The sequence below is a fragment of the Mercenaria mercenaria genome, chromosome 7, assembly GCF_021730395.1.
Source record: "Mercenaria mercenaria strain notata chromosome 7, MADL_Memer_1, whole genome shotgun sequence".
In the NCBI taxonomy this organism is placed as follows: Eukaryota; Metazoa; Mollusca; class Bivalvia; order Venerida; family Veneridae; genus Mercenaria; species Mercenaria mercenaria.
This window is the reverse complement of record NC_069367.1, coordinates 82,441,757-82,456,362: the sequence shown is the minus strand read 5'-3', so window position 1 is coordinate 82,456,362 and position 14,606 is coordinate 82,441,757.

The following is a 14,606-nucleotide window of genomic DNA, read 5'->3' as shown; positions in this document are numbered from 1 at the left end:
TGAAAATTGTTTGCCCATTCTTATGCTGGCCATGTTATGTAAATGCAATGGAAAAGTAAGCTATCTATGTTACATGCTATACAGGATTACACAGTCAAGCAACCATCAGTCCTGAAATGTATTCTTTGATTATTCTCATATTTCTATGTTTTCTCATATTTTGACGCATATATATGGGTAGCAGAGATAATACTCTTTCTCAGCATATTTTATGGAGATGGCATCTACCCAAGAAAATTAAGAGGAACAACAAATAAACTGAAGCCAAAATAAAACAATTGTGACAAGTGAAAAAACAACTCGATGGATCCTTTTCCCAAAAACTGATTATGCAGACAAAATTTGACCTACATATTATATGTTTAAAACGTTTTATTCTGTATACAACATGCACAATTTTCATATGGATTGCTTTTACAATTTTTTTGGAAGTTGTGTTGATGCCCTACTAGGAAGTTAAGTAGTGTATCAAAATAAAGTAAAATTATTCGTACATTCCTTTAAAGAAACGTTACCTTTAATATTAAGTTTGGTCTTTCAGCTATTTTTCTCAATGATTAAGGTGGAGTATAAGGGTTCACTTACACTTCCTTGCTATTGAGCTAGCTTTTATAGCGACGTGGTAAAGTGTCCGCCTTAGATGTGAGAGGTCCTTGGTTCAATTCCCGGCCAAGCCTGAAGTTTGTTTTTTCAGCCTGTTACATTTAGCGCTCAACGTAAATAACTCACGAGTAGATATGCATAGACACCTTGGAACGTCCCACAGAGGTTCAAACTCTTGAAATTCGAGGACGAATTCTAAAATGGAGAGGAATACGTAGTAGAGTAGAGTATAAGGGTTCACTTGTACCTTCTTGCTAAAGACCTAGCTTTTATAGCGACGTGGTAGAGTAACCGCCTTAGACGTGAGAGTTCCTGGGTTCAATTTCCAGTCAGGCTTGAAGTATTTTCGGCCGGTTAATGAGGACTGGTTTACATAAAATCTCATATATGAGATATGACCGATTTCTGACAAGAAAAATGGGGGTAACCGTTTTATATTTTGCACTATTTATAGTAGCCTGACTACCGACGAGATAATATTTTTATTCATTTATTTTAATTGTTTCTCTTATACATTCTGACCGATCTTTCCTTGATCTGATTATCCAGTGTTTTGAGAAGAAAAGCGACAAATTACACAAAATATGAATAGCCTCAGGAGTTATCTCCTGTGAATAAAATACAGGATCTGAGCACGGAATATACTTACAGTGACGCTCCCCAGTAAAATGAACGACGTTTTTATTCTTATCTCGTAAATTTCAATAGTTGGATAAAATGAAATAATATCACACTATTAATAAAAAAGGTCGTTACTTCTTTAACCAGATGAATGACTTCCATAGCATTTTCTGCTATACATAACAGACAAATACAAACAGGCCTTTTTATTGACAAATGTTGCTTTGTATCAACAGTTTATTTTTAGAAATTAGTAAAGCATCTGATGTGGTGTTTCGAAATACTTATACCAGTTGTTTTCGCCTAGTTTGCTTATTTCCCGTATCTCAAAGAGTCTAAAGCCATTTGGGAAAAATAGCCAGCCCCTGGAAGTCTGTAGCGCCAGTTTTTAAGACAAACCACATCCAAAAATATCTGAAAGTCAAACCAATATAGAAAAAAAAAGCCTAAACGCCTAAAATCGTTCTCCATCTGTCGCTAAATAAAGGTAAAAATTTGTGCCAAGTTACCTGAAATTATAAACATGCGAAAAACAACGTTCACATTCACTAAGAAACTATAGATCAGATTTGTTGATGAAATTAAGCATAAAGTGAACCTTATGTGACAGGAAAGGCCGAACCGGCGACAGTAACCATCAGAACAAATCAACACCCTTTACAATATTTACAAATTTATTTACATAAGATGATTATTTACAATGAATAGATATGAAAAGAAAAAAAAAACTGATTATAAGAAAGAAAAAAAAAAAAGTTCAGTATCTCTAGATACAAAAGTTCTTATACTTCCATTCTAATCTGACGTGACACAGGTCTTTAATGTAATTGTGAACTTTAAGTAGCACAAACAAAACAGATTTCTAAATTCAGTCCCTTTAAACCGTGAATACGTTGATTCCGTGTTGGCTCCCTATGGTGGTAGGTGATTGCATCCCTGAGCTGACTTCAGAGGATAACAAAAATCATCGTCTTTGCGGTTTACGGCACAACCATGGGACGAAAGCTCTGCGCTGGGAATATCACATCCAGGCGAGTGAAGACAAGTGAACCTCGGGCATTGTACTTCCGGGTTATGACATCACCAGGAAAATCGTCTGGCGGAAGAAGCAAAAATATATAACATATGGTAAGCACCATAGCAAAACAAATAAGTCAGGGCATAAAACTGCTCCTTTGGGTACACCATACCTCCGTAGGCTCCCATAAATAATACGTGCTACTTATACAAAACATATGTGCTACTAAGTTCATACGTCACATGATTAAAATACGTCACTTATTACTTCCATTATTACAAAGATTACTTACTTAAAAGACTAAAGTTAAAGTATGAAAAAGATATGAAAAGTATATGATGAAACATAGTAATGGAAATGATAAACTGCAGCTATTATTTACAACTACAAATTAACAAAATTCAATATAAATCAAACGTTATATCATAGTTGGCATCCATATAATATCAAATGCCATACACTAAAACGGACATTGTATGTGTATGCAATAGACTGTCACACAATTTCATATTACAATAATATATACATGGTACTAGACTTGCCATATAAATTTATACATAACAATACAATGCAGTAATGGCGTTCCATAATAACGAAATGTTTGACATAAGTTTTTGAAACAAAGTACTTTATAAATATCATGTTACAAATTTCAGTACAAATTTTACATCTTATATAAATGAAACATTTTAGATTCCTCTTTCGAAATAATTTACAAAAGTCTGAAAATTTTAATAAATCATCCTGACATACCGAAACTAGCTAAAATCATATGCCGAAAAGTAAATGTTACAGAATTCTGTAGAATGAACAAAAATTTACCCCAAAAAAAAATCGTAATGCAAAAATCATACAAAAATCTAACAAATAAATTTCTTACCTCGATCGAGCATAAATTTCTAGCAAGAAAATAATTCAGACATAGATTCGTCTATAAAGTCGTAAGGTGGTGTGCGCAAGGCATATCTAGTCCAGTCTATTTAAAGGATAATGTCCCGCCAAATACTAAATTTCATGGGATTCACGGGTAAGCCGTGAGCTATGACTATTGTCATTTTCACGGGATTCACGATATAGCCGGGGAATCTAACTACTTTGGCGCGGATTTAAATTGACAATTTGAGGCCCATTATAGTGGTTTTGGGGATAAAAACATAAATTACTGAAGAATATAAAATATCAACTTTCTTATTACTGAACAGAATTTAATGAAATTTACATGGAAATTTAAGTTATGAAATACAGAAAAACATGAGAGGTATTTCAGGCGTGAAATCTGACATTTACCTCAATAACTCAAAAATTTACAAAAAGATGATGCAATACCTGCATTTACACTACAGATAAAATAAGGCCCGTATGTCAATTTGTGACACCTTACTACATAAGCATTTTTGTTTGAAAACGAGTTAGTTCCTTTCATATTTTTCTTTAAGAAAACTGTAGTTATCAAGGCATTTTAGTGGTCATTTTTAAAGTTAGAAAACCTTTTATCATTAGTAAAAGTTATATTGTATTGTATGTATAAGTAAAAAATGGTCTTGATAAACGTTAAATGAAATTAAAGAGAAATAATCTAAAACGTTTTTACCTATTTAATGTTTTCTTTGACTGCTACGAAAATATAGAAATTCATTATTACACCATATAGAATAAAGATCTGCATCTGTTCATTTCTGAAGTCGATTGTTTTTAGGTATTCTGCTTTATTATGTTTTCATACTGCAAAGGAGGAGACATATTTCAAACTGATTAGAACATATATAGGAATACAAGATGCGCAAATAAAAAGTATTCATAATCCTCTTGAACTGTTTAACTTTATCATAAAATTAGGGACAGAAAGTGGAAAGTCAGGCCAAACAAGAACAAATACATGAAGTCTCTGACTTTCAAATGTTACTTCATTTTCCTTGCACTATAAAATATTGCAGCAATTTGAAATTCGAAGCATGTATTGCGTTCATAAATGGTATTAATAATGTATTTGATTGTTCGCTTTTAACATGCTGATGTAGTTCATACTAGAACAGAAACTCATACGCCGTAACTTGTATTAGAAATAAATGTTTCTGTGAACATTTCTGTAAATGAGCTGTCGGAGGCCAGCTACACTAAACTACTCAAAAGACATGTCACTAAATAAAACTGAATAAATTAACACCAAGTCAAAAGCAGTAAACTACTTACGGAAATCCAAAACACAGCTATGTAACGTAAGTATTAAATCATAGCAATTAATAAACGTTTGCAGTTTCAATCGATTAACGCATATGAGCTTACAGACAAAATCTTAAACATATATCGTCACGTCGAAAAAGGGGCATAACTTTGAAAATGAAGCAGAAGAAATATTTTCTGCTTAACCACGTCCTTGTTGTGGTCATCCATGGGCAAATATCTGTGGTCTTGTATTTTCGTTCGAATATACATTGACAGACATTATGAGACATTTTCCTATTATTAATTATAAAATATTTATTATTTTTACTTTAATTAAACTCCAATTAAATGAACATGCGATTATTCATCTAGGTTTTCTTTATCATTGACTGTTTGAATTATGAGTGATTACGACAACTTTCAAGTTTTTCTTCGTAGACACATAGCTACAGAACTTGGATTTTGCTCTTTTGTGAATTGCTTTCTCATTATTATAAGTTCTACGTGTAATTGTCATCCTACTTTAGTGATAAACTCGCTACTTTTCATGCCATTGTAACGCATTTAGTAACATATTTTAATCACAGGGATGGGTATGGCCTGTAAATCTTTACCACTGGTATTCAGTTTCGACAAACTAGGGAGACAAAAGATCATCTGAAGGCATCATGTGTCTGTTAGGGAGAAGGGTAATTACTGTAATTCTGTCGATTTTGAACATTCATTCAATTTAATGAAGTTTAATGTTTAATCCTTTCCACCGTTTTCTTCCATCGTATTAGATATTTGAAGAGTGTATCTTCACACAAGGAAACAATTTTAAAACAAAACTTATTTAAAACATACAAGACACCAAAATTTAATAATCATCACGACGATTTGATGCCCAGGGTGAATGCATTTACAAGAGTAAAAGAAGCTGAAATATAATATAAAATTTCTCCTAAAGGAAACACTTACTTACATACCATTTTTACGCGCAACCTTAAGTACCATTCGACCTCAATAAATATGTGGAAGTGACGCTTCCAAGTTATAATTTTCATTTTTGGTCTGTATAGTCTCAAATCCTGTAAACAAATTATTACTCCTACATACACCTGTCAAAATAGTTACAGAAGTTGCTTCATCGGTGTACATAATATATAAAATAACCCTGCTTTTGTTTTTTCTAATAGGCCTCCATTGTGAAGAAAAGAGGTAACCATTGCAATTAACATTTCTATATTTGTTAAAGGCACATTCCACTCAATCCACCTCCATATTAGGATGTCTAATTCATTTACTGACAAAGTTTCCTAACAGTTGTTAAGGCAAATGCACAACAATGTAACACATGTGGCTCTGACAAATTACATTTTCCCACATGTGAACTGAAAATGGAGGAAACCAGAATACAAAAAGCTGACCTGGCTTTGTGTAACTCCGCTGACATGATACGCAAACATAGCTGGAAACATATTTACAATGCTTGGTCTTACAAAACTGATCTGTACCCTGCTATAAAAAGACGAGACGAACTTTTATTACCTAATCATTTATCAAATCATGTTGACATATAGAGATATGCTTATAAAAATGTGTATGTCTCTGGGATGGACACGATTTATTTCTCAGTACATAAATGGTATTATTTTCATACATCATTTCTTACACGTTAAAACAAAAATAAAATACTGTGGTATCATTTAGCCCGCCCGCGGTGGCCACATCCTCCAAACTGATGATATAACGGATGCGTAAACACATATAGCTGTAAAAAAATATTACGCGAGACGAAATGCCTCAAATGTTTTGCGTACTTAACATTGCATGACTGATGTTTTATTAGATTCGAGCAAAACTTGTCCGCGCTAAGACAATTTGGTGCTTTTATCACCGGAACATTGCATCGAATAAGGTCTTTTATCACAACGTGAAAGGTTCATCTAACACTATTTTGATTTTGATGAGAATTGTATGGAATTGTTAGACTCCCTCCACCCCATCAGTGGGGGCAAATAATTTGATTTTGGTAAGGCCATAACACATTTAATGGAATTCATATTGTACTCATTAGAAAATTATCAGTGGAGGAAAAAGATATGGTTATGAAACTTTGTCTAACCTTTAAAGAATTAAAGAATGCAAACACTCATCTCGTACAATGGCATTATATACCAAAGTTAAACCAGTTAATACCCTAATTGATGTGTGGATTTGAGATAGAGTACCGGTCTTGTAAAACTCTTACAGATACCGAAATGAAATCATGTCATCTTGCCTTATTGTGATAAAATAGAGCTCACGTAATGTTCCCTTTCAAAGAATCAAACTGGCTTCAGTTTAGTGAGCACAGCGAGAATTTAAATTGGACACATGTCATGTAGTGTTTACGTAAAGCCACAGTGATATTCTTGTGTATAATCAACTAAGCTTTAGATATCGTTTTTTTTTTTTTTTAAATTAGGCACGTGGTTTGTGAACACAGCATAAAAATGGATAAAGTATTAACACAATAAACTAACATAGCATTTTAATAGTTTAAATTTATATGGAGAGAGATATTCATATATTCAATGAAATTTTAAAATGTTGTCTTTGGACATTGTTATGGGTTATTTCTTGCAGTTTTCATAATTATATCCAAATATTGACATAGTCTAATTAATTCAGATTTGTTTTAAGTGTTCAACAGCTGTGAGAATTTTATAACATTCGAATTTCTGTAATAATATTGTTTAGCAAAGTGTTTTCTTTCGTCATTAAAAAATGACAACAAAATAGATCTTGAAACAACTCATTTCCAAATTCCATAACTCCACAAAGAAAACATTTCCGTTCAGCTAATGGAACAGTAATAACATCCAAACTAGTCCATGGCTGTTCTGAAAACGAAATAAATCATAACAGTGATTTTTTAACTGTTGGTTATCATAAAATCCATAAATCAACGAATAAATAGTGATAAATAAGCTGTCAATAAAACTCTATCAAACTGTGTTTTATTTCGGGAATTGAACAACTCCATGTCTCTTCCCAAAGTTTGTCATTACTCAGTCATATGCTATAAAAAGTCAAGACCATCCTGGAAAAATGTTTTATCAGGTAAAGCGAATTAGTCATTAAAAATGCTTCGATTATAATACAAATAGGTTATACATGTACATGCAAATTTGCACATTGCTACAGTTAATTGTTTGAAAAGATTCTTGAATATGATTTTGCTTCAGACTGCATTAACCTTTTGCAAAAAGTAAAAAAGACATAAAGATTCACATCCACTCAGAAAGCTCTCTCAAGATGTTATTTATACTGACAGTAAATATTAGTGTCTAAGTCTAAAACGGAAATTTAAAAACACGACTTCCGTCTTTGAGCCAGTCTAATGGATTCAGAATGCTTTGTTTCGTTTCAGCTTTTCATTTTGCACTTTCCATCTGAACACGCATGTAACATAAATAATCAGGACAGACATGCTGACCAGATAAAGCAATTGTATGTTTCTTTACATATATTGTTCTTGTAGAAACAATAAGCGATAATCTTATTTTTAATTACTTCTACTCATACTAACATCAGACAGTAGATTATTTATATTGTATAAAGTTGAAGAGTTGGACCTGTTACGATTTGCTCTACCGATATAGGTAAGAAGTATGAAAGGTATTTATAAATGTGTGGCGTGTCGTGTATTTCGATTGAATCATATGCGTATTGCCAAGGAGCTTTAAGCTGAGGTGAGCCAAAAGCGTACACAATGCCTAAATAGTAATGTACATTACAAGGTCATATGGAAGACAACGAAATCACATAGACAGGCTTCCAATGCCATTTCGATTGCTAAATATTAGCTCTGTAAACAACAGTGATTAAAGTATTTCAAACAAGTGACTACTTTCCCTCCAGATGTGAACTTGAAAGTTCTGGGAAACATTTTAGCATTTAATCTAAACAATTTAAGTTTTGCAATTTTGACTTATTGTGTTATGCATATTAATGATCTTGTGATTATCGATCTGTTGTGATTAAGTGATAGAAATAAATACTATAAAGCTGGGCATTGAGCTCACTGCTACAAGTACACACTGTCATTTATATGACTGAAAAATTGTTGAAAAAGACGTTAAATCCGAAGACACACGCACACACGCACACACACACACGCACGCGCACATCTGCGGATGTCTCGAAATTGTTTTTTGTACTTTTAGCACGTGTAAATGATGAGTTCTGTTTACCCGGGGCTAGAGGGCGTGGAAGGTAGCATGCATTTCCACTACCGTCAATGAACCGGCTCAATCATACTGAGCCTGCAACATTTTCGTTTTTGTCGTGTTGAGCGACCTGTGGAATTTCCACTTTTTCTATTTTGAGTTCAACGATGTATGAGAACCACGAAAATCAAACAATAATATAAACATGCTGTCTTTAAATTATCGTGTGGGAGTAGGTTTTAGCTCTCAAGAGCACGAAGTGCTCAAGATGAGCTATTGTGAACGGTCATTGTCCGGCGTTCGTCGGCGTCCGTCGTCCGTCGTCAGTCGTGCGTCAACATTTGCCTTGTGAACACTCTAGAGGTCACATTTTTGACCCAATCTTTATGAAACTTGGTCAGAATGTTAGTCTTGATGATCTCTAGGTCAAGTTCGAAACTTGGTTATGTGGGGTCAAAAACTAGGTCAGTAGGTCAGATCATTAGGAAAAGCTTGTGTACACTCTAGAGGCCACATTTGTGACCCAATCTTTATGACACTTGATCAGAGTGTTAGTCTTAATGTTATCTGGCTTGTAATGAAACTAGAGCATTCTTTTCTAACAGTGCATTTAAGAGATACAACCTATGGAGTTGTGATCAGGTTTGTGAAGCTCTAACGTTTCTACTAAATAATATATTTATTAAATGTGGCAATAAAACTTACAGGCAAGTAATTGGTATCCCGATGGGAAACTTTCATTCTCCATCTCCAAAAACTTCAGTCTTCTCATAAGATCCTTAGAATCACCAGAGTCCCAGGGATTCGTCATTCTGACGATATTCTGTTTTAAAATACTTTGAATTTTGTACCTGCAAGTTCTATTCTCTATATGTGGATACGTGATAGCTGTCTGCTATCGATGTGCGTATCCCACCGCTGCCACCAATTTGTAACGATCTTTTCCGAGCGAATAATTCTTTAAACTACACAAGAACTACTGTACAATAATATAATAAATTTTCCTCAGGCTACCTGCCTAGTGATTAGATCCCAATGATTTCGAAATGATTAGAATGTTTTAAAGATCAATTATATAATCAGAAATTAAACAATACAAAATGTCTGTACTTTTCTGCCTTATGCTTTTAAGACAAGCTTTGCTTCCCTGGGCACCGAAGTACCCAGAAGAATTAAAGCTGTCTATCTACAAAACTGTCTACCAAAACACACTTAAACTGTTATATACCAAAACACACTTCTAAACCCTTATGTAAGTATATAGGTCTCCGGACACCAAGGCATCCGCGAGGAACCCTTTCAAACACTTACAAAACTCTATACTAAATCTTTACTACAGTTACGACCCAGGCTGCTGGCTAACATTACCTACTTCCTTCTCCGGACACCGAAGCACCCGCAAAAAATATGGTTTCAGTAATATTATGGTCCTAAAGTCTTAGCAATAAATAATTCCCTATTTCTCGAAGTGAACACTTCGGAAGCCAAGTCTCATCTGACAAAAATACCACCTACCTTGCCCTCATTCACTCGTGCATGATGACATTCATTTTGATTGGTCAAAATAATCACATGACAAAATATACTTGTTTGATTGGCTGACAATAGAGATGGTCAGGTCTCACTATACTGGGTCATACTATTATGATTTTAAAACGTACCTGTAGGGGTGGCAGGTTAAAGTATGGAAACTGAATTAGAACCGCTTTTTAAACATAAAACCTTATCAAAATAAATGCTTAGAATAGTCAAAACATTATTTCTTGTTTAAATATAATTGAAACAAGCTGTACAGAAGTCTTTATCAATCAAACTGAATACGTACCAGTGTTTTGACATTTGTGTCTGTTAATGCAAATGACGGACGTGAATTAAAGGGAAGTGACTCTAGGTAAAGAAAGAAAACAATAAGGTAATATAGTAGTAAATGTTACACTGTTATGAACGAGTTTTCATGCTTAGTTTATCTACTGAGACACAATTTGAAATTATTGAAGCTTTTAATGAAACCTCAAGGTATCATGATGATATTTTAAGCACGGACAACCAATATTTTTCAGAAATGGTGAAATATATTTACCCTAAAGAGTTACAACTTAACAAGGCTAATACTTCAGATTTAGAAGCGTCATTTCTGGATTTAAATTCAAGAGTTGTGAATAATAATATAGAAACGAAAATATATGATAAAAGGGACGATTTTAATTTTGAAATTGTGAACTTTCCCCATCTTGATGGAGATGTCCCTCGAACAACATCATACGGTGTCAATATTTCACAGCTTATTTGCTTCGCAAGAGCTTGCTCAAAGATAGATGATTTAAAGACAGAAATCTTCATATCACCAAGAAATTGTTACAACAGGGTTACCGTTATCATAAGCTACGGAAAGCTTTTAGTAAATTTTACTACAGATCGTCGGAACTGTTAGAACAATACAATACGCCCCTTAAAATACTTTTAAAACTTGGACTTACACACCCGGAATACTATGGCGATGTAGTTTATAAAATTCTGAAAATTAAACATACTCCTTATTTTAATCAAATATTTGTAAAATTGGTTAAAAATTTTATCGAAAGAGGATACGATGCGAAAATCGTGAAGCACAGTACATGTTTAGTGATTGACCCTCTACAGTTAATTGCTACGCTTTCCTATTTGATGGTGCGATGACTTATAAAATGTAAGACTCCATGATGCTTTTTCCTAAACTCCTATACATAAACGGACGGAGGGAGTTGATTTCTGTCTTACAGTTTTCTTAGTCGTGCCCTTAAAAGTTAGGCTCTTGGTGCTCTGACTTCAGACAAGTTGTTTGAGTACATTGGTGTAAATATAACTTAAATTTACCTTAGTTTTATGTTTTGCTTTATTTATCTGTTATTTTTGCACTAATGTTAGAGCCTTTCTCAGCGGGGATTTTTTTTACATTGTGTTGTTTAACTTGTTGAAAATAGGGTAAGTGCGAGGTTGGCATGCTCTGAACGCGTTTAAACCCCCAGTTTCCTTTATATAGGTTACTGACCGTTCCAAGGCGGTGCCCCTATTTTCAACTGGTTGTTTTGTCTGTCTTGTAATGTCTGTTGCGTATGTTTTCTTGTTTGTTGTAAGCGTTTTTCCTCCGCCTTCACTCCCCTTATCGCCCGCTCCTTTCACTTGCTTTTACGCTACTTTTTTGCATCCCCTCCCCCTTTACTTTTAGTAAGTTTTTGTGGCATCATCTTTTGATGATTTCTAGGTCAAGTTTGAAACTGGGTCATGTGGGGTCAAACACTAGGGTAGTAGGTCTTATCAAAGGAAAAGCTTGTGAACACTCTAGAGACCACATTTGTGACCTATTCTTTATGAAACTTGGTCAGAATGATAGTCTTGATGATCTCTTGGTCAAATTCGAAACTTGGTCATGTGGGGTCAAAAACTAAGTCACCTAGTCAAACCAAAGGAAAAGCTTGTGAACACTTTAGAGGCCACATTTGTGACTCAATCTTTATGAAACTGTGTCAAAATGTTTGTTTTAATCATTTCTAGGTCAAGTTTGAATCTGGGTCATGTGGGGTAAAAACCTAGGTCACTAGGCCAGATCAAAGGAAAATCTTTTCAACACTCTAGAGACCACTAGTTAAGTTTGAAACTCATGAGAATTAGTCAGAATATTTGTTTTGATAATCTATAGGTCAAGTTCGAATCTGGGTAATGTGGGGTCAAAAACTAGGTCACTGGTCAAATCAAAGTAAAAGATTGTGAACACTCTAGAGGCCACAGTTGTAACCAAATATTTATGAAATTTAGTCAGAATGTTTGTCTTGATGATCTTTAGGTCAAGTTCAACTCTTGGTCATGTGGGGTCAAAACTAGGTCAGTAGACCAGATCAACTCAGGTGAGCGTATATAGGGCCATCATGGCCCTCTTGTTTTAGTAGATTTTTTGTTTTTATTTTTGAACGCCTAGTTTTTTTGCGACTTCCGTTTGGGCGTACAGAGAGTCCGTACACTGTGAGGAAAGATTTGTCATGACACGATCCTTAGTTTCATATTTTCAATCTTATACGTATATACCTGCTCCGCGTTTCTCTTCGATTTTGTCTTTCGGACCAGGCGGGTGACTCTATGATATGTTGTCATGAAAGGAAATGAAGTGTGTAACACCCCTCACATCGTCCAGCACTGGCTAAATCGGAAGTCAGTCGTGATGTTGCAAAATTTCATTATATATGTACCATCCTTTGGAAGCATGAGATATTGTCCATCAACACATCTCTTTCACAATAAACTATTTTTAATGTCGTTACTGGACCAAGTAGGTAAAGAGTGACTGTCTCCAAGAGTACAAAATGTACTTTCCCCTTAAGTATATTGATTTTTGAAAAGCACAGAACGCCTGAAGCCATGCCCAGTTTGATATTACACTTTTGAAAAGCACAGAACGCCTGAAGCCATGCCCAGTTTGAGATTACACTTTTGAACATGGTAATTGCTAGTAGATCTTAGTCATGTTTTGATTAAGTCCGTTCATTAGAGGTAATGAACGTAGCAATCGCTTTAAATAGTAAATGTATTACTTTAAGCAATGACTGAACTCTATGACGAATGATAACACTTCGTCGCAGAAGTCCTTTCTATAGGATTACATGTATTTTATTCTTAATTATATTGTATTAATGTAACAAATGGTAGAGCATCTCCTGCTAAGTTTATAACGTTTTTTATTCTCTAATAATGCAGTTTAACTCAATTAGTGTGTACCAAAACAGATAACCCTAATGGACATTAAAATCTCTAGAGCTATAGCATTAGACTGTCATTTGTCAAAAGCATATCAACTATCTCATCTAGGATTTCTGTTCAGTCTTTTACAAAACCTACTGTCTCTATTCTCATATTAATATGCGCTCAATGTCTACGGCGTGACAATGTTATTGAAATATATTGTCAGAAATCGCAATCGATAGAAATAAACCAAACGTAATAGATCAGGGAGTCTTAGAAACTTACTTAGTTGTCTGAATAGAATTACATAAGTAAACGATTAAAGAATGATTGGATTGTATCCGATTATCTTGCGTATTTATAAGTTGTAATGATATCATATTTTTTTGCCTTGTTAAGGACGGGTTTGTCACTTGTTGTTGATATTATACATGTAGAAGTGTTTTTTCTTTCTAACGTGTATGCTCACTGACATATGCAAAACAATGTAGATGCTTCACGGTGAAATTTCTATTTTATTTCATACAGAAATATTTGTTAAGTAATATTTAAAGCAAATACTGACTTTGATGAGCAACAAGAAGGCAAGCTCTTACATTCGCTAATACATTCACCTACATGCAACATTACTGAGTTTCAAAAATAAACGGTCTACGATAAAGTCGATTTCATACAATGCAGTTTGAAGACATTAATTACTTCTTATTATCTATCCAAACTCAATGAACTAATATAAAGTTAACACTCGAAAAAAAAATAAAAGTCAAGGATGATATTGAACACTAATATTCAATCACTGTTTTGTGTATGCTTGGACAGGCAGTTGCTTAATGAATTTTGGGAAACAAAACAATATTTTATAATTTTGCTTAACCTGTCCGTTCACATGATATTCTCACTTTAAAAAATCATAGCACACATGCAGCTACTGATGTTTGTTGAAAATACCTCATTAGTGTTAAATTTATCTGGACACGAGACAAATAAGGTAAACCTCTTTATTTATAAGCGGCGTATTTCTTAGAGATTGCCTGATGTTGTTCGGACAAAAGCGTGGCTCATTGTATTTCCAACCTTCACCCAGGAAATAAAAGGAATAATAATTACAGTGTCTGAGACTACTACAGTTCAGTAATGTAAGTGAAACTCCTTCATTCTGATGTCAGATAAGACATGAAAATAATTGTCTTCAACGTAATTGCAATGCGTCAAATATATGGATGGTCTTTGATATCCGTAATCAATGTTATATATATATATAAACACACATAAGACATTGATTATGGATATCCAAG